This window comes from Protopterus annectens, chromosome 1.part1 (genome assembly GCF_019279795.1).
Source record: "Protopterus annectens isolate FY-2018-M chromosome 1.part1, PAN1.0, whole genome shotgun sequence".
Taxonomy (NCBI): Eukaryota; Metazoa; Chordata; order Ceratodontiformes; family Protopteridae; genus Protopterus; species Protopterus annectens.
In genome coordinates, this window is record NC_056726.1 from 1,724,947,958 (window position 1) to 1,724,970,846 (window position 22,889).

Below are 22,889 nucleotides of genomic sequence, written 5' to 3' on the forward strand. Positions count from 1 at the left end.
TCCTTGTGCAGAATTTTTTCAATTGATAATTTTGAGGAGAGGCAAACAGACCTGTGTCTGAGCTCCCCCATTTCTCTGTTATCATGCTGAAGACTTGTGGATTTAGTTTCCACTCGTGAGGATCCATACAGTTTCTGCTTAAATCATCTGCCAGTGTATTTTGTTTTCCTGGCAGGAATTGAGCTTGAAGATGTATTTGGTAGGTCAAAGCTGTGTCCCACAGTGCCATGGCTAATCTGCAAAGGGGGTATGAGTGTGCGCCCCCTTGCTTGTTTATATACCAGATGACTGTGGTGTTGTCCGTCTTTATCAGTAGTTGTCCTGGATAAAGTAAGTCCTTGAAGGCTGTTAGGGCATTTTGAACAGCTAGCATCTCTTTCTGGTTGATATGTAGATGCATTTCTTTTGGGGTCCATATGCCCTGAATACATCTTCCTGCCATGTGGGCCCCCCAGGCATAATCCGATGCGTCTGTTAAGGTTTGGTTGGCAGGGGGGAGAGTGAAGGCCCGTCCCATGTTTTGATGACATGCCTTTGCCCACCATAGAAACTCCTGTTGTAGGCAGGGAATGAGAGGAATCATTGTTTCCAGACTGTGTGAATGTTGCCTCCATAAACTTTTCAGGTACCATTGAAGTTTCCTCATATGCAGTGTTGCATATGGAATCAGTAGGATGCAGGATACCATGAAGCCCAGAGCCTGCAGAATTTGTCTTGCAGATAAAGTACAGTTTTGTACCTACCATAAATGTAGATGTTTGGGTGCTAATACAACTGCAGTCATAACAGATGGGTTCTCCTGCCGTCAGGCGGGTCCTCGGTCGGCCGAATTCCAAAGTCTAGGTCCGGCGTCGGTTGTCGTTGCCTCTTCCCTGACGTCAGTGTGACAGGGGTATAAAAGAACCAGCTGACGCCATTTTCTTCTGTTTTTCTTGCCCCAGATGTCAGGTGCCCCCAGAAGAAAGGCAATACATAAATTTATGTAATAAAGCAATGCAATATAATCAAAATACAGTAGTTGCAAGCAAATACACCATAAATGAATACCCCAATCAGGTTGTATGAGGAGGTGTTAGCCAACAGGCCTGTCCCAAGAGGGGAAGGAGGGAGGGAAACCTGGACTGCAGCTGTATTAGCACTCGAACATCTACATTTATGGTAGGTACAAAACTGTACTATGTTCATCGTGCATACAGCTGCAGTCATAACAGATGGGTAGAATCCCAAAGCTAAGAAAGGGGTGGTAGGCACTAGGTGGAACTAGGAGGAGCCAGGATGCCCTGCAAGACTGCAGTGGCAAAGCCTGCTCTAGTTTTGGAGTATAATGGTAGGTGGTAGTGCTTGGAGAAGGTATGCACAGAACTCCAAGTGGCTGCTTCCAAAATATCTTTGGTAGGAACTCCTCTGAGGAAAGCTGCAGAGGTAGCTGTGGCCCTTGTGGAGTGAGATCTGATGCCTGCAGGTACAGTTTTACCATGAAAAGAGTAACAAAAGCGTATGCAGTGGGCTATCCATTTTGAGATTGTCTGTTTGGAAATTGGCTTCCCTTGAGCTCCTATAGCATAGGACACAAAGAGCTGTTCTGTTTTTCTGAAAGGCTTTGTTCTGTCCAAATAATAACGCTGTCTGTGGATGTCCAAGGAATGTAGTAGTCTCTCCCCTTTGTTTTGAGGATTAGGGTAAAAGGTAGGTAAGTGGATAGCCGGATTCAAAGCTACCCTGGATACCACTTTTGGCATAAAGGACGGGTTGGTTCGTAAGGAAACTCTGTCCTGATGGAAGATGATAAAAGGCTGCACAGCCATGAGGGCTTGTAGTTCCGATACCCTGCGAGCTGAGGTGATAGCCAGAAGGAAAGCTGTTTTCCAGGACAAATATTGCAAATCTGTTGAGGCAGCTGGCTCAAAGGGAGGCAAGGTCAGCTTTTCTAGAATGAAATTGAGGTCCCAAGCAGGTATTGGTTGTTTCCTTGGGGGCTTTATATTCTTAGCCCCTCTTAGGAACTGTCTTAAGAGGGGGTGAGAGAATAAAGGTGGATCAGTGTTGTATTCTGCAGAAATGGCTGAGGCATGGATTTTGATGGATGAAAATGAAAGTCCACTGCTTAGCAGCTCAGCTAGATACTGTAATATTTGAGGTAAATTCAGTTTTCCTGGATAATGGCCCTTTTTCTCATTCCAGGCACAAAACCGTTTCCATTTTGCGGAGTAAGCTTTTCTAGTAGACTGCCTTCTGGCCTCCAAAATGACATCCTGCACCTCCTTGGAGAGTAGGGTCTGTTGTGATGTTAAGGAATCTTCCATGCGGCCAGATTGAGTGTTTTCAGCTGACTGTGAAGAGTTTTGAAGCTGTGCTGAGTCAGAAGAGGCGGCATTAGAGGTAGGGTCCATGGTGGGGAATGCGTCAGGCTCCTCAGGAGTGGGTACCAGTGCTTTCTTGGCCAGTCCGGAGCAATGAGAATCATCTTTGGTCTGTCTGCTCTGGTTTTTAATAGAACTTTGGGCAGCAGAGGAAGAAGCGGAAAGGCATAAACTGTCATTGTTGTCCAACTGAAAGAGAGCGTCCACTCTCCAGGCCTGTGGATGAAAAGTCCTTGAGCAGAATTTTGTCAATTGGTGATTTTTGTGGGAGGCAAAGAGATCTATGTCTGGCCTTCCCCATGCTTGTATTATCTCTGTAAAAACTTGAGGATGCAACTTCCATTCGTGTGGATCTGTCATATTTCTGCTTAGGTTGTCTGCCAGCGTGTTTTCCTTGCCTGGCAAGTACTGTGCATGAAGTTCGATTTGTAATTCCAGAGCCATGTTCCAAAGTGACATGGCCAGCCTGCATAGGGGGTATGAATGGGTTCCTCCCTGTTTGTTTATGTACCACATTACTGTGGTGTTGCCTGTCCTTATCAATAGTTGACCTGGATGCAGAAGGTCTTTGAAAGCTATAATAGCATTTATTACTGCTAGCATTTCCTTTTGATTGATGTGAAGGTGCTTTTCTTTTTGGGACCATTTGCCCTGAATGCACCGATCTGTCATGTGCGCCCCCCAGGCGTAGTCCGAGGCGTCTGTAGTGATGACTTGATTTGCTTGAGGCTTGCAGAATGGGAGACATGTGTTTGTTTGGCATGCTTGAGCCCACCACAGAAATTTCTTTTGAAGACATGGAATTAGTGGTATTATTGTTTCCAAACTGTGGCTGTGTTGAGACCATAGGTTTTCAGGTACCATTGAAGTTTCCTCATATGCAGCTTTGCACATGGGATTAGTAGGATGCAAGATGCCATGAACCCCAGAGCCTGCAGGATTTTCCTTGCAGTCAGCCTGGTGAAATTTGCTAGTTATCTGAAGTATTGAGTAAGTTGCCCCTATTTCTCTGGCGTGAGGTAGGCCATCTGGGTGTTTGTGTCCAAGTTGGCACCCAGGAAAATTATTTTCTGAGAGGGTACTAGCCTTGATTTCTTTTTGTTGACTGTGTATCCCAGAGAATTCAACAACATTATTACAAAAGCCAGATGTTTCAGAAGTATGTGCTTGCTGTCCGCTTGGATCAGGCAGTCGTCCAAATACGGGTATATTTGTATCCCTTGAAGTCTGCAGTAGGCAATTACTGATGCCAGGCATTTCGTGAATACTCTGGGCGCAGTAGATAAGCCAAAGGGCAATGCAGAGAATTGATAATGGGTTGAACCTGCAAGAAATCCGAGGTATCTTCTGCAATTTTGTCTGATTGGGACATGCAGGTATGCCTCCTTGAGGTCCAATGTTACCAGCCAAGACTCCTTGCCCAGCATGGGAAGAAGCTGCTGTAATGTGAGCATCTTGAATTTTGGTACGAGTAAAATGTGTTTAGGATGGATAGGTCCAAAATAGGTCTCCAATCTTTTCCCTTCCTTGGTACCAGGAATAGTCTGGAATAAAAACCTTGACCTTGTTCTTGAGTAGGTACCTCTTGAATAGCTTTCATGTCCATGAGATCTGAAATTTGTCTTTGTGCCTCTGCCCTTTGATTGTGTGGCAGGTTTGGCATGCCTCTCATTTTTGGAAGGGTGTGAAAATGGAATCTGTAGCCTCTGTTTATAATGTCCAGGATCCATTTGTCTTTTGTGACAATATGCCAATTTTTCGAAAATAATGCCAGTTTTCAGCCTAAGGGTGTTGCCATTTGAGCCTTGCTTGGCATGCAAAGGGGAAAGTCATTGGGCTTGCTTTCTGAATGGCTGCGAACTATCCTCACCACCTCTTTGTGTAGGAGCTTGCCATTGTCTGCCTCTAAACGATCCTTGAGATTGCCCTCTGCCCCTCGGGCGCCTGTATCTACCTCTTTGGGGTCTGCCCGTGGCTGGAAAGGACCAATTTTTGGAAGGCCAATTTCTACTGAAACGTGGAGGTTGTACCTGTAGAAAATCTTTCACTGTTTGCATTGATTTAGCCTTTTCCTCCATTTTCTTTAATACCTCCTCAGCATTAACACCAAATAATACATCCTTTTGTAGAGGGGCATCTATTAATTTAGCTTTGACATGATCTGGTAAGGTTTTCTCCTTGAGCCAGGCATGTCTACGTATGACTGATCCTGTAACAGCAGCTCTACATGAGGCCTCTAGAGTATCAAAACCACATTGCAAGGTATGTTTACCCACTTGTTCTGCACTATGCATCAAATCCTGCAACTCCTTCAAGTCTGGTTGTTCAGGTTGTGACATTTTGCTTCTCAACTGTGATAACAGAAACTGTTGGTACTTTAACATATGGAACTGGCAGTTTAATGCCCTCATGGTTAAGGTGGCCGAGGTGTATACCTTTTTTCCCCACCTTTCTAAAGATCTGGAATCTCTCTCGGAAGGTAATGGATTTTTAGCAGTGGAGGCCTTAATTCCCTTGGGGCCCTGTGAGATGGTTTCTGGGTCAGCCGCACGGATTTTGTATAGAAATTGGTGTGAGTCAGGAACCCGGTAGTACCTGTCTGGTTTGAATGGGGCTGGAGGTAAAGAATCCGGGTTAAGGCAGGCCTCCGAATACACATCATCTAGTATGTCTAAGACAGGAGGTATAGCCAGAGGCCTGTGCTGAGGTAGCAAGAGAAAATCCCTAAGCCTTTTCTTGGAATCTGAATACTCTTTGCCTTCCCAGTGGAAGTGTTCCCTTAAGGTATGCAAGGTTTCCCCAAATGAGTAATCCTCTGGAGGGGAGACTGAGGGAATGGACTCCTCTGCATCAGAATCTTCAAAAGGGGAGTAAGAATGTTCCTGTTCATCCGAGTGCTCTGAAATAATAGAGGCCTGGTCAGAGGAGGGGGATTCTTCCTCCACTCTGGGCCTTTTGTCCAGGGGGGGGGTGTGTGTGAGAACCCCTGATAAGAGTAATTAAATCCTCAGCCATTTTAAGCATCTGTTTTTTAGGCATGGGGCCTGGAGAAGGGCCCTGTGTAGCTGGTCTCTTAGAATGCATGGCTGCTTTAGACAGTGAAAGCCTTGATGGAAAAAGAGGAGGAAGGTCTGAAGACACCCTGAGAGGAGGCAGACCTGTCTACATTTTGAGTTTCACCACCAAAAGTGTCTTCGGTATCTGTAGTCGGGGTGTGGGCAGAGGAGCCTGCGACCTCGGGTACAGAAGACACCGCCAAAGATGTGTCGTCGGTAAGCAGGGGCTGCGTAGGCGCCTTGCTGAGAACCAGACCACCTGTAGTCGGCTTTGGCGTGGTGTCGGTAGAGGCCGTGGACCTCGTGTGTCGGTCCTTATCTTTCGATTTTTAGACAAAACTGGAGTCGGAGTATCCGACGACATAATATAGTTAAATTTTTTGCCAAAATAGTGCTGGGCGAACTCCGCCCGACGCTTAATGGTGCGTTTGTTGAATGTAGCACAAAAACGACAGACCGAGACGTCGTGGTCTGGGCCTAAGCAAGGAATGCAGAAGGAATGAAAATCCTTATGCGGTATTTGCTTCCCACATGAAATACAATTATTAACTTTGTCTGACATCGGTCTGAGGAAAGAAAAGTTTCCCCAACAGGGTACTTAGCTTTCAAGAAGACTTCGGTTGCAAAATTTTCGTAATTTCAGGAGCTGGCCGACCGGCACTTGCGAACTGCTTCTGCTTCGGGCACCACGCGGCAAGAAAGACTGAAGAAAATGGCGTTGGCTGGTTCTTTTATACCCCTGTCGCACTGACGTCAGGGAAGAGGCGACGACAACCGACACCGGACCTAGACTTTGGAATTCGGCCGACCGAGGACCCGCCTGACGGCAGGAGAACCCATCTGTTATGACTGCAGCTGTATGCACGATGAACATCTGGGTTTTTGTTGCCATCAGTTTGAAGTAGTCAGTTGCCTTTGCTTGTCTGGCGTGAGGTAAGCCATCTGGGCAACTGTATTCAAGCTTGCACCCAGGAATGTTATCTTTTGAGAGGGTACCAGTTGTGATTTCTTTTCATTTATTGTGTACCCTAGGCATGTTAGAAGCCTTTTCACAAACAGGTGTCGAAGAATGTCCTTGTTCTCTGCTTGAATGAGACAGTTGTCCAAGTAAGGATATATTTGTATACTTCTTTGTCGGCAAAATGCAATTACTGGTGCCAGGCACTTTGTAAAGACCCTGGGTGCAGTAGATAAGCCAAAGGGCAGTGCAGAGAATTGATAATGCATTAAGCCAGCCTTGAATGTGAGGTATCTTCTACACGATTGTCTTATTGGGACAGGCAGGTATGCCTCTTTTAGGTCTAATGTCACCAGCCAAGCATTCTTGCCCAGCATGGGCAGAAGCTGCTGTAAAGTCAGCATTTTGAATTTTGGAATGTCCAGGTATGTGTTTAAAATCGATAAAATCCAGTATTGGCCACTAGGCCTTGTCCTTTCTGGGTACCAAGAACAGTCTTGAGTAAAACCCTTGTCCTTTTTCCTGTGCTGGTACTGGCTGAATGGCCCCCATATCCATGAGGGACGTTACCTGTTTTTGTGCCTTTGCCCATTGGTTTTTTGGCAGATCTGGCCAACCGTTTGCCATTGCCAGAGTGTGGAAATGGAATCTGCATCCCTGTGATACTATGTTTAGTACCCACTTGTCCTGGGTTATTAACTGCCAATTTTGAGCAAAAAGTGCTAACTTTCCCCCTATGGGTGCTACCAAAAGATAAGTGCTTGGTGTAGGCAGAGGGAAGTCATTGGGATTGTTTTCTGTAGGTTTGCGCTTTATCTCCTCCAGATTTGGAGGCAGAAGCGCCCCATTGCTTTGACCTGTATGAATCTTGCGCCTGGCATCTGGAACCCTTAGGGTGTCTGGATTTGCCCCTTTAATCTCTGTCTGACACAGGAAAGGACCAATTTTTTGTAGGCCAGTGTCTACTGAATCTAGGTGGCTGCACTTGTAAGATGTCTTTAACAGTTTGCATAGACTTAGCTTTGTCTTCCATTTTCTTTAAAACCTCTTCTGCCTTAATACCAAACAGAGAATCATGCTGTAAAGGTGCATCTAGCAATTTAGCTTTAACATGATCAGGCAAATTCTGTTCCTTTAACCAGGCATGCCTCCTAATCACGGATCCAGTAACTGCAGCCCTGCAAGAGGCCTAAGTATGCTTTCCAACCTGTTCAGCTGCATGCAATAATTCCTGCAATTCTTTATTTTCTGCACATTCTGAAATTAACATCATTTTCTGTTTCAGCAATCCCATAAAGTACAGTTGTGTACCTACCATAAATGTAGATGTTCGAGTGTATTCACTGTTGCAGTCATTACTCTTGGGTTATCCTGCTGGCAGGCTACCCGCAGTTGGCCTGAATTCCAAAGTCTTGGTCCGGCGTCGGTTGCTGTTGCCTCTTCCCTGACATCAGTGCGCCAGGGGTATAAAAGAAGCAGCTGATGCCATTTTCTTCAGATTTTCTTGCCCCAGATGTCAGGTGCCCCCAAAAGGGTAGGCTAAATATATTATGCCTATTAACATACATGCAGTAAAGAAACATTTCCTTCATCTAAAAGCAAATACACCACATAGGTTGTATAGAATAGAGAAGTACAGATAAACCCCAGCAAAAGAAAGGGGGACGGAGGGAGGGTAACCTGGACTGCAACAGTGAATAAACTCGAACATCTACTTTTATGGTAGGTACACAACTGTACTATGTTCGTGTTTCACTGTTGCAGTCATTACTCTTGGGGTGAATCCCAAAGCTGAGGATGGGTGGCTGAGCTAAATAGGATTAGGAGAGGCTATGAGGCCCTGCAGCACTGCAGTGGCAAAGCCTGCTCTGGATTTAGAGTAAAGAGGTAAGTGGTAGTGATTTGTAAAAGTGAGCAGTGAACTCCAAGTTGCAGCCTCTAAGATGTCTTTGGTTGGTACTCCTCTGAGGAAGGCTGCTGAAGTGGCTGCTGCTCTGGTAGAATGAGGCCTAATGCCCTTAGGCAGTGATTTGCCATGCTGAGAATAGCTGAAACGGATGCAATGACCAATCCATTTAGAAACAGTCTGTTTTGAGATAGCCTTTCCTTGTGATCCTGCAGCATATGACACTAAAAGTTGCTCAGTCTTTCTGAAAGCTTTAGTTCTGTCCAAGTAGAAGCATAGCTGTCTGTGTATGTCCAAAGAATGCAGAATTTTCTCACCCTTGTTCTGTGGGTTTGGATAAAAGATAGGCAAGTGAATGGTTTGGTTGAGGGCCACACTGGACACCACCTTAGGCATAAATGTTGTGTTTGTCCTCAGAAAAACCCTGTCTGGATGAAAAATGATAAAAGGTTCCACAGCCATGAGTGCTTGTAACTCCGAGACTCGTCTTGCAGAGGTTATTGCTAGGAGCAGAGCTGTTTTCTAGGATAAGAATTTTATATCAGCTGTTGAGGCTGGCTCAAAAGGAGGCAGTGTGAGTTTTTCCAAGAAATAATTGAGGTCCCAAGCTGGAATTGGTGCTCTCCTTGGAGGCCTGATGTTTTTGGCCCCTCTGAGGTACTGCCTTATTAAAGGATGAGGAAAGAGGTGGTTCCTTATTGTAATGGGATGAAATGGCAGAGGCATGAATCTTAATTGATGAAAAGGAAAGGCCTTTGTCCAATATCTCAGTTAGGTATTGTAAAATCTGAGGAATATTTGGTACATACGTGTCAATGCCTTGTTCCTGGTTCCAAGCATAGAATCTCTTCCGTTTTTATGCATACGATTTTCTGGTACTGGGCCTCCTGGCCTCCAAGATAACATCCATAACAGCTTTTGAAAGAGGAGGTTCTGAATGGCTACATTATCCGCCATGCTGCCAGTTTTAAGGTCCCGAGTTGGCTGTGCAGGATCCGATTGTTTTGTTGGGTCAGCAAGTGAGAAGTTTGAAGCAATATCCATGCTGGACCTTGAAACAAGCTCTTTAGGATTGGGTACCAGTGCTGGCGTGGCCAGTCTGGTGCAATCAGTATCATTTTTGGCTTCTTTTGTCTGATCTTTAGGAGCACCTTGGGAAGGACAGGCAGTGGAGGAAAGGCATATACTGTTAGGTTTTTCCAGCTGAAGGATAGGGCGTCCACTCTCCATGCTTGTTTGTGATAAATCCTTGTGCAAAATCTCTGTAACTGGCAGTTGTGAGGGGAGGCAAATAGATCTATGTCTGGGCATCCCCATTTCCTTGTTATCATGCTGAAGACGTGTGGATCCAGTTTCAACTAGTGGGGATCCAAGAGGTTTCTGCTTAGTTCGTCTGCCAGAGTATTTGTCTTTCCTGGCAGGAATTGTGCTTGCAGGTGAACTTGATAAGTCAATGCTGTGTCCCACAAGGTCATTGCTTGTCTGCAGAGGGGGTAGGAATGTGTGCCTCCCTGCTTGTTTACGTACCACATGACCGTAGTATTGTCCGTCTTTATCAGTAGCTGTCCTGGATGAAGTAGATCCTTGAAAGCTGTCAGGGCATTCTGAACAGCTAGCATCTCTTTTTGATTGATATGAAGATGCATCTAGCTTGCAGGCCATGTGCCCTGAATACATTTTCCTGCCATATGGGCCCCCCAGGCATAATCTGATGCATCCGTTGTCAGTGTCTGTCTGGCTGTGGGTAAAGTGAATGGCAGATCCTTGTTGTGGTGACAGGCCTGTGCCCACCAATCGAAACTCCTGTTGCAGGCAGGGAATGAGGGTAATTACTGTCTCCAGGCTGTGGCAATGCTGAGTCCAAACACTTTTTAGATACCACTGTAGTTTCCTCATATGCAGTCTGGCGTATGGAATTAGTAGAATGCAGGATGCCATGAAGCCCAAGGCCCGCAGGATTTTCCTTGCAGATAACTGGGTCTTTGTTGCCAACTTTTTGAAGTAAGAAGTTAGCTGCCTTTGTTTGTCTGGCGTGAGATAAGCCATCTGGGCAGTTGTATTTAAGCTTGCACCCAGGAATATTATTTCTTGAGAGGGTACTAGTTTTGATTTCTTTTCATTTACTGTGTACCCTAGGCAAATTAGTAATCTTTTTACAAACGCCAGATGCTTTAGAAGAATGTCTTTGTCCTCTGCTTGAATAAGGCAGTCGTCCAAGTAGGGATATATTTGAATTCCTCTTTGTCTGCAAAATGCAATTACTGGTGCCAGGCATTTTGTAAAGACCCTGGGCGCAGTAGATAAGCCAAAGGGCAGTGCAGAGAAAGTACAGTTTTGTACCTACCATAAATGTAGATGTCCGAGAGGTATGCATCTGCAGTCCTAACAAATGGGTTGTCCTGGCCTCAGGCAGCCCATCGGTCGGCCGGATTCCAAAGTCTGGGTCTGGCCTCGGCTGATGTCGCACTTCACCCGACGTCATAGCTGCAGTTCAGCGGGTACAAAGGCATCAGCCGACGCCATTTTCCTCAGTGTTTCTTGCCCCAGATGCCAGGTGCCCTCTAGGAAGGCTAAATTTGGATAAATGCAAATGTTTCCAAACAATAGAGAGCAAACAGAAATAAACATGTATATACATATATACAAACAAATACACCATAATAGATTCCCCCAGCTAGCTACAAGATGGGCAAATACCCTAGGAGTACCACAGAGGGGAAGGAGGGTGGGTAATCCTGACTGCAGATGCATACCTCTCGGACATCTACATTTATGGTAGGTACAAAACTGTACTATGTCCTTCAAGGATGCATCTGCAGTCCTAACAAATGGGTAGAATACCATAGCCAAACTGGGGAGGAGGCACTAAGGAGGCACTAAGAGTTTATGGTGTAGTTAAGATCCCTTGCAAAACAGCAGTGGCAAAACCTGCTCGGGATCTGGAGTATAAAGGTAGATTATAATGCTTGGCAAATGTATGCACGGAGCTCCAAGTAGCAGCCTCTAAAATGTCTTTGGTAGCCACTCCTCGTAAGAAAGCTGTAGTAGTGGCTGTAGCCCTTGTGGAGTGAGGTTTGATGTTTTCTGGAGTTGCCTTTCCATGAAAAGAGTAACAAAATCTAATGCAATTTCCTATCCATTTTGAGATTGTTTGTTTTGAAATTGCTTTTCCTTCCATTCCTGTTGCATATGCTACCAGAAGCTGGTCAGTTTTTCTATTGTTCTTGGTTCTGTCCAGGTAGTAGCGCAATTGTCTGTGTACATCCAAGGTATGCAGCAATCTTTCCCCCCTGTTTTGTGGGTTGGGGAAGAAAGTTGGTAGGTGTATTGCTTGGTTTAATGATACCCTGGAGACCACCTTTGGCATAAAGGTAGGATTAGTTCTCATGGACACTCTATCCTGATGGAAGATAAGGAAGGGCTGTACTGCCATTAATGCCTGTAATTCAGAAACCCTTCTAGCTGAAGTGATTGCGAGCAGGAATGCAGTCTTCCAAGATAAGTACTGTAATTCTGCTGTTGCTGCTGGTTCAAAAGGGGGAAGTGTCAACTTTTCTAACACAAAGTTCAAGTCCCATGTAGGCAATGGAGGTTTCCTTGGTGGCTTTACATTTTTAATTCCTCTGAGAAACTGTCTGAGTAGAGGTTGAGAAAAGACTGGAGGATCCATGTTGTATTCTGCTGAAATTGCTGATGCATGAATCTTAATGGAGGAGTAAGAGAGACCATTGTGGAAAAGCTCAGCTAAGTATTCCAGGATGTTAGCTATATTTGCCAATGATGCATCCACTCCTTTTGTTGCACTCCAAATGAGATATCTTTTCCATTTTGCTGTATAAGTTTTCCTTGTTGAGGGTCTGCGAGCCTCCAAGATAATGTCTTTAACCCTTTGAGATAAATCTGGGTTATTTTTCCTTATGTAATGTTCCAAGCAGCTAGCTGCAGTGTTTTCAAGTTTGGATGCAGGATTTTGAAGTTGTTCTGTGTTAGCAGTAGAGGTAGTAAGGGTAGAGGCCATGCGTGTTCCCGGGACATACTCCTCAGTAGCGGGTACCAATGTTGCCTTGGCCAATCTGGAGCTATCAAGATGATCCTCGGGTGATGTTCTTTGATCTTCAGTAGCACTTTGTGCATCAAAGGAAGAGGTGGGAATGCATATGCTGTCAGGTTTTCCCAACTGAAGGATAGGGAGTCCACCTTCCAAGCAAGTGGGTGGTATGTCCTTGTGCAGAATTTTTTCAATTGGTGGTTGTGTGGGGATGCGAACAGGTCTATTTCTGGCAGTCCCCATTTCCTTGTGATGGTTTTGAAGATGTCTGGATGCAGCATCCATTCGTGGGCGTCCGTGGTGGTTCTGCTTAAGATGTCCGCTAGTATATTTTCTTTTCCTGGCACAAATATGGCTTGGTGCTGAATGTTGAGGTGCAGGGCCACATTCCAGAGGTCCATTGCCATCCGGCATAGAGGATATGAATGTGTGCCTCCCTGTTTGTTGATATACCACATGACTGTGGTGTTGTCCGTCCTTATCAGCAAATGACCCTGTTGAAGAAATGGTCTGAATGTCTGAATTGCCTGTTTTACTACCAGCATCTCTTTTTGATTTATGTGTAGGTTCATCTGGTCTTGAGTCCATAAGCATTGTATGCACTTGTCCACCATGTGTGCCCCCCAACCGAGGTCTGAGGCATCCGTGGTGATAGTCTGGCTTGGGTGAGGCCTGTGGAAGGGCAGTCCTTTGTTCAATTGACAGGCCTGAGCCCACCACAGAAATTCTTGCTTCAGGCATGGAATTATTGGAATTTGGGTTTCTAGGCTGTGCTTGTGCTGAGACCATAAATTCCTCAGGTACCATTGCAACTTCCTCATATGTAGCCTGGCATGTGGGATTAATATTATGCAGGATGCCATGTAACCCAGGGCTTGCAGGATTTTCCCTGCTGTAAGCTGGTTCTGCGTTGTTAATGCCATGAAATAGAGTGGTAGCTGCTTCTGTTTTTCTGCTGTGAGGAATGCCATCTGGTTTGATGTGTCCAGTTCTGCACCCAGGAAGGTTATCCTTTGGGATGGTATCAGCCTTGACTTTTTTGTGTTGACTGTGTATCCCAGGGCTTGCAGCAGGTGAATAACCTTTTTCAAATCTTTTGTTAATTTGCCTTTGCTGTCCGCTTGTAACAGGCAGTCGTCCAGGTATGGATAAATTTGAATTCCCTGAAGCCTGCAATGAGCAATTACTGATGACAGGCATTTCGTGAATACTCTGGGCGCAGTAGACAAGCCAAAATGCAATGCTGAGAATTGATAATGCTCTGATCCTGCAAGAAATCTGAGGTATCTTCTGCAATTTGGTCGTATGGGGACGTGCAGGTATGCCTCCTTGAGATCCAGAGTCACCAGCCAAGACTCCTTGCCCAGCATGGGAAGAAGTTGCTGTAGGGTCAGCATTTTGAATTTTGGAACAATGAGATATGTGTTTAGAGCGGACAGGTCGAGGATAGGTCTCCATTGGTTTTCCTTTCTTGGTACTAGGAAAAGCCTTGAATAAAATCCTTGTCCTTGTTGCATAGACGGTACCTTTTCTATAGCTCTCATCCTTAGTAAGTGGTCTATTTGCTGTAGAGCGTTTGTCCTTTGGTTTGGAGGTAGGTTTGGCATTCCTCTCTTCCTTGGAAGAGTATGGAAGTGAAACCTGTAGCCTTTGTCTATTGTCTGTAAAATCCATTTGTCTCCTGTAATGTAATGCCAATTTACTGAAAATAAGGCTAATTTTCCGCCTAAGGGTGCTGCCAATTGTTCCCTGGTAGGCGGTTTCAGAGCCAAGTCACTGTGATTGTCCTGTAGAAGTGGTAGTGGCTGGATCTGTGGCAGTAGTTCTCTGGCTGTTAGGCTGCCACTGACGTCCCCTGTAGGCACCTCTGGATTGACCTCTGCCTCTAGGGCGTCTATTTCTGCTTCTCTGTGCTCTGGTGGTGTCTGGAAAGGACCAATTCTTGGAAGGCCAGTTCCTACTAAACCTCAGAGGCTGGACCTGTAAGAAATCCTTGACTGTCTGGACAGATTTAGCTTTTTCTTCCACCTTTTCAACACTTGCTGTGCAGGGGAACCAAACAAACTGTGCTTTTCCATGGGAGCATCTAGAAGCTTTGACTTTACATGGTCTGGTAAGGATTGCTCTTTTAACCATGCATGCCTTCTGATCACTGTACCAGTCATAGCTGATCTAAAGGAAGCCTCCAGTGCATCATAGCCGCATTTTAAGGAATGATTACTGACCTGCTGAGTGTTATGCACCAAATCCTGAAGGGACTTACGGTCTAAAGGTTCAGGCGAGGACAGTTTTTTAGTGAGCTGATCTAACAGAAATTCCTGATACTGAATCATGTGGAATTGACAGTTTAAGGCCCTAGCCGAAAGAGTAGCAGAAGTATAAACTTTTTTACCCCATCTCTCCAATGCCCTAGATTCTCTTTCAGAGGGGAGGGTTTTTTTGGCAGAGGCAGCAGCTACAGCTTTGGGGCCCTGTGAAATAGTTTCAGGATCTGCAATAGGAGCCTTGTATAAATGATAATGTGTGTCCGGAACCCTGTAGTATCTGTCGGGCTTAGCAGGGGCCGGAAGCAGTGAGTCAGGGGCAGTACAAGCATCATTAAATGCATCATCCACAACTGTAAGCACTGGAGGAATAGCTAAAGGCCTATGCTGTGGTAAATGTAAAAAGGTCCTAATCCTTTTCCTAGAATCTGAAAAATCCTGGCCCTGCCATTGAAATTGTTCCCTCATAGCATGCAAGGTTTCCCCAAAAGAAAATTCCTCAGGAGGAGAGGCAGAAGGTATGGAATCCTCTGCATCAGAGCCCTCATATGGAGAGTAAGGGCCCTCTGGAGGATTTGTGTTTTCTGAATCATCAGAGGAATAATCTGAAGAAACTGGCTCAGGGGGCTCTGCTCTAAGCCTCTTCTCTGGAGGTGGGTGAGAGGCCCTGTCAGGGTGAGACTGGGTTCCCCTGATCAAAGAAATGAGATCCTCTGCTAGACTAAGCATTTGAGTACTAGAGCTAGGCCTGTGAGAGGGGGCTTTAGCAGGCACGGCCTTTGAAGATTTAGCTGCTTTAGCCCTGGCAAAAGCCTTAATTGACATGGATGCAGGGGGCCTAGCAGCTCCACGTGCAGGAGTAGATACATCTAAGGGGATAGTATCTGATAAATCCTGAGAAACTGTAAGAGCAGGTGGATTTTCAGTAGCAGATTCAGCCATGCTGGAAGAGGCCTCGGTAGAAGGAGGCATGCTTTCGGCCGAAGGAAGAACCGCGGACTCGGCTTCGGCCGAAACAGAGACACTCGCGGTTGCCACCGCGAGTGTCGGTCCTTTTCCTTACGCTTTTTAGCTAAATGTGTAGTCGGAGTCTCTGACGGCATGATATAAGCAAAAGCGGAGCCGAAAAACTCCTCTGCAAACTCCGACCGACGTCTAAGTGTTCGTCGGTTGAAGGAAGCACAGGCTAGACAAGCTGCTACGTCGTGGTCTGGGCCTAAACAAGGTAGGCAGTAAGAGTGGAAATCTTTATGAGGTATTTGTTTCCCACAAGTTAAACAGTTATTCACTTTTTCTGACATCAGCTGAGGCAAGAAAGAGTCCCCAACGGGGTACTTAGCTTTTTAGAAGTCTTCGGCAGTAGCAATCTCTGGTTCTGACCGACCGGCACTTGCGAACAGCTTCTGCTTCGGGCGCCACGCGGCAAGAAAGACTGAGGAAAATGGCGTCGGCTGATGCCTTTATACCCGCTGAACTGCAGCTATGACGTCGGGTGAAGTGCGACATCAGCCGAGGCCAGACCCAGACTTTGGAATCCGGCCGACCGAAGGGCTGCCTGAGGCCAGGACAACCCATTTGTTAGGACTGCAGATGCATCCTTGAAGGACATTTGGTAGTGCATTGAACCAGCTATGAATCTGAGGCATCTTCTGCAAGATTGTCTGATTGGGACATGCAGGTATGCCTCTTTTAGGTCCAAAGTTACAAGCCAAGCCTTCTTGCCCAGCATGGGCAGTAGCTGCTGTAGAGTCAACATCCTGAATTTTGGAACCTCCAGAAATGTGTTTAGTATAGACAGGTCCAGTATTGGTCTCCAGGTTTTGTCCTTTCTGGGCACCAAGAAAAGTCTCAAGTAAAATCCTTGCCCCTGCTCTTGTTGTGGTACTTGGTGAATGGCCCTCATATCCATGAGGGCTGTAAATTGCTTTTGTGCCTCTGCCCATTGATTGTGTGGCAGGTATGGCATACCTTTTGCCCTTGGTAAGGTGTGAAAATGGAACCTGTATCCCTGGGACACTATGTTTAAGACCCATTTGTCTTGGGTAATCATTTGCCAATTTGGTGAAAAAAGTGCTCGTTTTCCCCCTAAGGGGGCTGCCAAAAGAAAAGTGCTTGGATCTGGCAGAGGAAAGTCATTGGGACTGTTTCCTGTAAGGTTGTGATTTGTCTTAGCCACTTTTGGAGGTAGGAGCACCCCATTGTTTAGGCCTGTATGAGCCTTGGGGCTGAGATCTGCCTCTGGGACATCTGCATCTGCCTCTTTGTGGCCTGTCTGACACTGGACAGGACCAATTTTGGAAGGCCAGTTCCTGCTAAATCTGGGTGGCTGTACCTGTTAAAAAAATCCTTAACTGTCTGCATGGATTTCGCTTTATCCTCCATTTTCTTCAACACCTCTTCTGCTTTAGCACCAAACAAAGTAACATGCTGTAATGGAGCATCTAATAATTTTGCTTTAACATGATCAGGTAGATTCTGTTCCTTTAACCAAGCATGCCTTCTAATAACAGAACCTGTAACAGCGGCCCTGCAAGAGGCCTCCAGTGAATCATAACCACATTGCAAAGTATGCTTTCCCACTTGTTCAGCTTCATGCAATAAATCCTGCGTTTCCTTGTTCTCTGAACATTCAGAATTTGTCAACATTTTCTGTTTAAGCAGTGACATTAAGTATTGCTGATATTTATGCATATGAAACTGACAATTTAAAGCCCTTACAGCCAAGGTAGCAGAAGTGTAAACTTTTTCCCCCATCTGTCCAGTGCCCTAGAATCCCTATCAGAGGGGACAGGGTTTTTTGCAGTGGAAGCTTTGACCCCTTTGGGACACAGATATATTTTCTGGGTCAGCAGAGGAGTTTTTATACAGGAATTTATGAGAATCTGGGACCCTGTAGTATCTGTCAGGCTTAGCAGGTGCAGGGGGTAAAGAGTCAGGGGACAGGCCTGACTCTGAAAATACATCATCTACAATGTCTAGAACAGGTGGAATAGCAAGGGGTCTGTGCTGAGGTAGTAGCAGAAAGTCTCTGAGCCTTTTCTTAGATTCTGAGTAATCTTGGCTCTCCCAGTGGAAATGCTCCCTCGTGGTATGCAGGGTTTCCCCAAAAGAATAATCCTCATGAGGAGAGGCTGAAGGAATGGATTCTTCAGCATCAGAATCCTAATAGGGAGGAATAGAACAACCCTGTTCAGAACAGGACTCAGAGGAAATAGAAACTTGATCAGAAAAATCATATTCTCTTTCCTAGGCCTCTTATCAGGAGGGGGATGGGAACCCCTGATCAAAGTAATGAGGTCTTCGGCCATTTTAAGCATCTGTTTTTTAGGCATGGAAGTCTGAGTAGGAGAATGCTGTACTTGTTTCTTTGTCTTTAGAGCTGCTTTAGTCTTTGAAGCTGAAGACGGTTTAACATATAACTGTGCAGGTCTGAAAACATCCTCAGAAGCTGATGCCTGCTCAGTGGCTCCGGACCCATCTGAGGGAATGATTGAGTGTCCAATACCTTGAGTATCCAGAGGCCCAGTCAGCTCCACGTCGGAGTCAGAAGCGGCCTGTGGCTCTGAGGTAGTGGGCGCCAGGGGCTGCGAAAGCGCCTCATGGAGAACCGGCGACTGGCCTAATGGAGGCCTTGTCATCGGTTTTGGACCTCGGATGCCTATCCTTTTCCTTGTCCTTGCGTTTTTTGTAAATTCCGGTCATCGGCTGTTCTGACGGCATTATATAATTAAACCTTCGGCCAAAGTAATGAAATGCGAAATCGAACCAACGCTTAATAGTGCATTGGTTAAATCTAGCACAAAACCAACAGCAAGCAACGTTGTGGTCACGGCCTAGGCAAGGAATACAGTAAGAGTGAAAATCCTTATGAGGTATTTGCTTCCCACAAGAAATACAATTGTTAACTTTTTCTGATATCGGTCTGGAGCAAGAAAAAAGTTTCCCCAATGGGGTACTTAGCTTTAAAGAAGACTTTGGTTCTGAAATTCGGATTTGAAAATCTCAGGAGTCGGCTGACCGGCACTTGCGAACTGCTTTTGCTTCGGGCACCACGCGGCAAGAAAGACTGAAGAAAATGGCGTCGGCTGCTTCTTTTATACCCCTGGTGCACTAACGTCAGGGAAGGGGTGACAGCAACCGACGCCGGACCAGGACTTTGGAATTCAGGCCGACTGCGGGTAGCCTGCCAGCAGGATAACCCAAGAGTAATGACTGCAACAGTGAAACACGATGAACATTATGTTGTTGGTACTTAAGCATATGAAATTGACAGTTTAAGGCACCGATTGCCAAGGTTGCAGATGTATAAACCTTTTTCCCCATCTGTCCAGTGCCCTTGAATCTCTGTCAGAGGGGGTAGGATTTTTTGCTGTTGAGGCCTTAACTCCCTTTGGACCCTGTGAAATAGTTTCAGGATCAGCAGCAGGGTATCTAAATAAAAACTTATGTGAGTTAGGGACCCTGTAATATCTGTCAGGCTTACTGGGAGCCGAAGGTAAGGAGTCAGGGGTCAAGCTTGACTTCGAAAACATATCATCCACAATGTCTAAAACAGGGGAAATGGCTAAAGGCCTGTGCTGAGGGAGAAGAAGGAAATCCCTGAGCCTCTGTTGATTCTGAGAAGTCTTGACTCTCCCAGTGAAAATGCTCCCTCAAAGTGTGCAAGGTTTCTCCAAATGAATAATGGTATAGACTCCTCTGCATCAGAATCCTCATAGGGAGGTATAGATAATTCCTGATCAGAAGCGGAATCAGAAGAAATAGAAACCTGATCTGAAGATTCATAATCAGTGTCTTGCCTAGGCCTCTTATCTGGAGGGGGATGGGTACCCCTGATCAAGGTAATGAGGTCTTCAGCCATTTTGATCATCTGTTTTTTTTTGGCATAGAGGCCTGTGCACATGGCTCATGCGTCGGTTTTTTAGTTTTAGAAGTTGCTTTTGTCTTTGGTTTTGCAGCTGTCGTCAGTTTGATATACAAATGTTGAGGTCTGAATACACCCTCAGAAGCCGGTGCTTGCTCAGCAGCTCAGGACCCATCCGAGGGAGATACATCCGTCGGTCCAATACCTTGAGTATCTTGCGGCATGCCGGACTCCACGTGGATGTCGGTAGAGGCCTGCGACTCGAAGATAGCGGGTATCAGGGGCTGCGAAAGCGCCTCACTGAGTACCAGCGAACCGGCGACTGGCTTAGGAGAAGCTTCGTCGTCTGTTTTGAATCTCGACTGACTTTCTCTGTCTATTTCTTTGCGTTTTTTTATGTACTCCGGTAGTCGGACTGCTATCCGACGACATTTCTGGTTAGTTAAATCTGTTTCCAAAATACTTTGATGCAAAAATATACAGACGCTTAATAGTGTGTTGGTTAAATCTAGCACAAAACAGACAGCCAGGCAAGTTGTGATCAGGGCCTAGGCAAGAAATACAGTATAAATGGAAATCCTTATGAGGTATTTGCTTCCCACAAGTAATACAATTAATAACTTTCTCCGACATCGGTAAGGAGCAAGAAAAAAGTTTCCCCAACGGGGTACTTGGCTTTAGTGAAGACTTCGGTTCTGAAACTCACTCGAATATTTCAGTAGTCAGCCGACCGGCACTTGCGAAATGCTTCTGCTTCGGGCACCGCACAGCAAGAAAGACTAAAGAAAATGGCGTCGGCTGCATGTTTTATACCCCTGACGACCTGACGTCATGGAAGAGAAGACAACAACTGACACAGGACCCAAGACTTTGGAATTCAGGCCGACTGAGGGCAACCTGCCAGCAGATTAACCCAAATGTAGTGACTGCAACAGTGAAGCACGAAGAACATCAGACAAATGCAGGTTTTGTAAAACAGAATTGGAAACAGCAGCACATCTTGTGGCTGGGTTTGATAAACTAATGCCAGAAGGACTGTACACTGAAAGGCATAATAATGTGGCAAGACTGTTGCACTGGGGATTGTGCAAACATTACAATACTGAAGTAACTCAAAAGCACTGGAAACATAAGCCACAAAGCATTACAGAAAATGATTAAATTTATATCACATGGGATCACCCATTACCAACAGTTCAAAAAATAAAAGTGAAAAAAACAGATATAGTAGTCCAGGAAAAGAAGACAAAAGAAGCATTGATCACTGAAATTGCTACACCCAGTGACTAGTGTCTTACGTAGAGAGAGACACAAAGTCATAAAATACCAGGAATTACAGGCAGAAGCAAGGGCAATGTGGAAAGAGGACACCAGACAGTTCCAATAGTACTAGGAGCAATGGGTCTTATAAAAAAGAATTTACAATTGCACTTTGATGCGTTACAGATACATGCAACTCCATATGAATCTGAAGGAGTCAATACTAGGCACATTGTGGGTGCTGTGAAGAGCACTTCTGGTTAATATCAAGGAATGAAACAATACTAATTTCATTAACTTTAAAATCACACTTTGACTTAGGAATGGGGTTCATTCCAGTCATGGTATTAGAAACCCAAAAGGTTTGGAGAAATTAAAATGAGGAATAGGCTTGCTCTTCACTGCCAGCCATTAAAAGATTGACACTTCCCTGCAAAGGGCACAATGCAACACTAAAGAAGTCATGTAGGGATGGGAAGGAGCAGGGGCTGACTAAGGATACTGAGGAAAGGCTGAGGCACACCCAAATATTATTCTAGAAAAATAAATTAGAAGGCATCTTCTAATGCACAGAGCGAGGTATCTACAGCAATGATGCTCTTGCTTAACTGTCACATAGCCTCCCTAATCTGTGGGTTACTGCACTTTTCAAAATGGAGTAGGCCTATAATAAGTGTTTTGCTGCTGATCTCCCCCAACACTCCATCACCATTAAGCACTTATACTTAGCCCAGTGGCTAGTTTTCTGCCACATCAGCATGAAGCTTGGTGGCTAGTATCCCAGCATTACCTCAGCACAAAGCTTAGCCACAAACTTCCTACTTTTCACACTTCACAAAATTATAAACTTGGACAGCCCTTCCCAGTTTCTTAACAACACTGCACTCAAAATGCGTTAAAATATCAACTGCCAGAGAAAGATACAATGAAGCTGCATTATCTGTGGTTGCAGCAATTTTTCTGAAAAAAGGTCCCTGAACTTATGGCAGATTTCTATCAGAACATTTTTTAAAGAAATCTGCTATTAAACTCGCTTTGCTCTGCACTAGAATTGCCCTTGTGACATTACATGATAGACATTTTCTGTCTTCACACTACTTTGTGGAACCATTTATATGGTTGTATACTATTCATTCTTGTATATCGCCAATTTTCCACTATCTCATTACTTCATTGTTTGTGTCTTTCGGCTTTTCCCGGTTAGGGGTCACCACAGCGGAACTCCGGTCCTCTAATGATTGGCAGTTGATTTTTAAGTACCGGCTTGCCAGGCCTGACGCACAACCTTCAACGAAGGTACGCCCATTCACGCATGTCTCCACGCAGAAGATGCTCTGAGAATCGAACCGGACAGCATCTTACTGTGAGGCGACAACGCTACCGCAGCACCATCACCGCAGGTATACTATCTCATTACATCATAATTTTCTCATTTTTCGTGTACTTGTCACTTTCCTCCTGACCTGTCCACTCTTTCCTGATACCCCCCCCCTTTCCTCAAGTTTATTCTTTTTCAGGGTCATCCACTGGTTTCCGAATTTGAAATGCTCATTTATAATGTTCATTAGCAACGATTGATTTAAATTATTTTTTTTTTGTATACAGTTGAATGCTTACATTTATTTTTAAAGTGTGGAATACACTGTACTGTCAAGACAGATTTCACATTTTTAATTTGTACGTTCATTTTCAAACATCTTTGCACATTTTTTGTACATACTGGAGCTTTTCTCCCCCCAATCCAACAATGAAAATAGGTTATGCTCAAGTTTATATATATGAGTGAAAAATCAGCCATCGTGCTGCTTGCAAAGAATAATTACTTTTCTTTTTAGATGCTCTGCACTCTCTTTCTTACAAAGACCTTTAAAACTGACCACCTTGGGACTTCATTCATAATTATGTCTCACTGCTTAGCTAATTTACCAAGGTTACCACCTTAAAACTCACTCTGACACCAAGCTGTATATGAAGCATGGCTGCCAGGCTTTATCAGATGCCTTGCTGAACTCTAGCTAATTTACATCTACAACCACTCCATGGTTCACCACTCTGGTCATCCTGTTTAAGAAATATATTTCATCTGCCTGTTTTGCTATAAAACTTCAGAACTTATTTATTTTCGTCTAACTCTAAAGACAAGTGGGTTGTAATGTCCTAACTCTTCCCTGCT

At 45.1% G+C, this 22,889-nt stretch overlaps 1 protein-coding gene across 1 annotated transcript in view; it reads right to left on the reverse strand.

The window, feature by feature from the left end:
- Positions 1–22,889, reverse strand: part of GPN2 (GPN-loop GTPase 2) — a 248,605-nt gene that overhangs the window by 48,148 nt on the left and 177,568 nt on the right. The gene's annotated exons all lie outside the window — the stretch shown is intronic.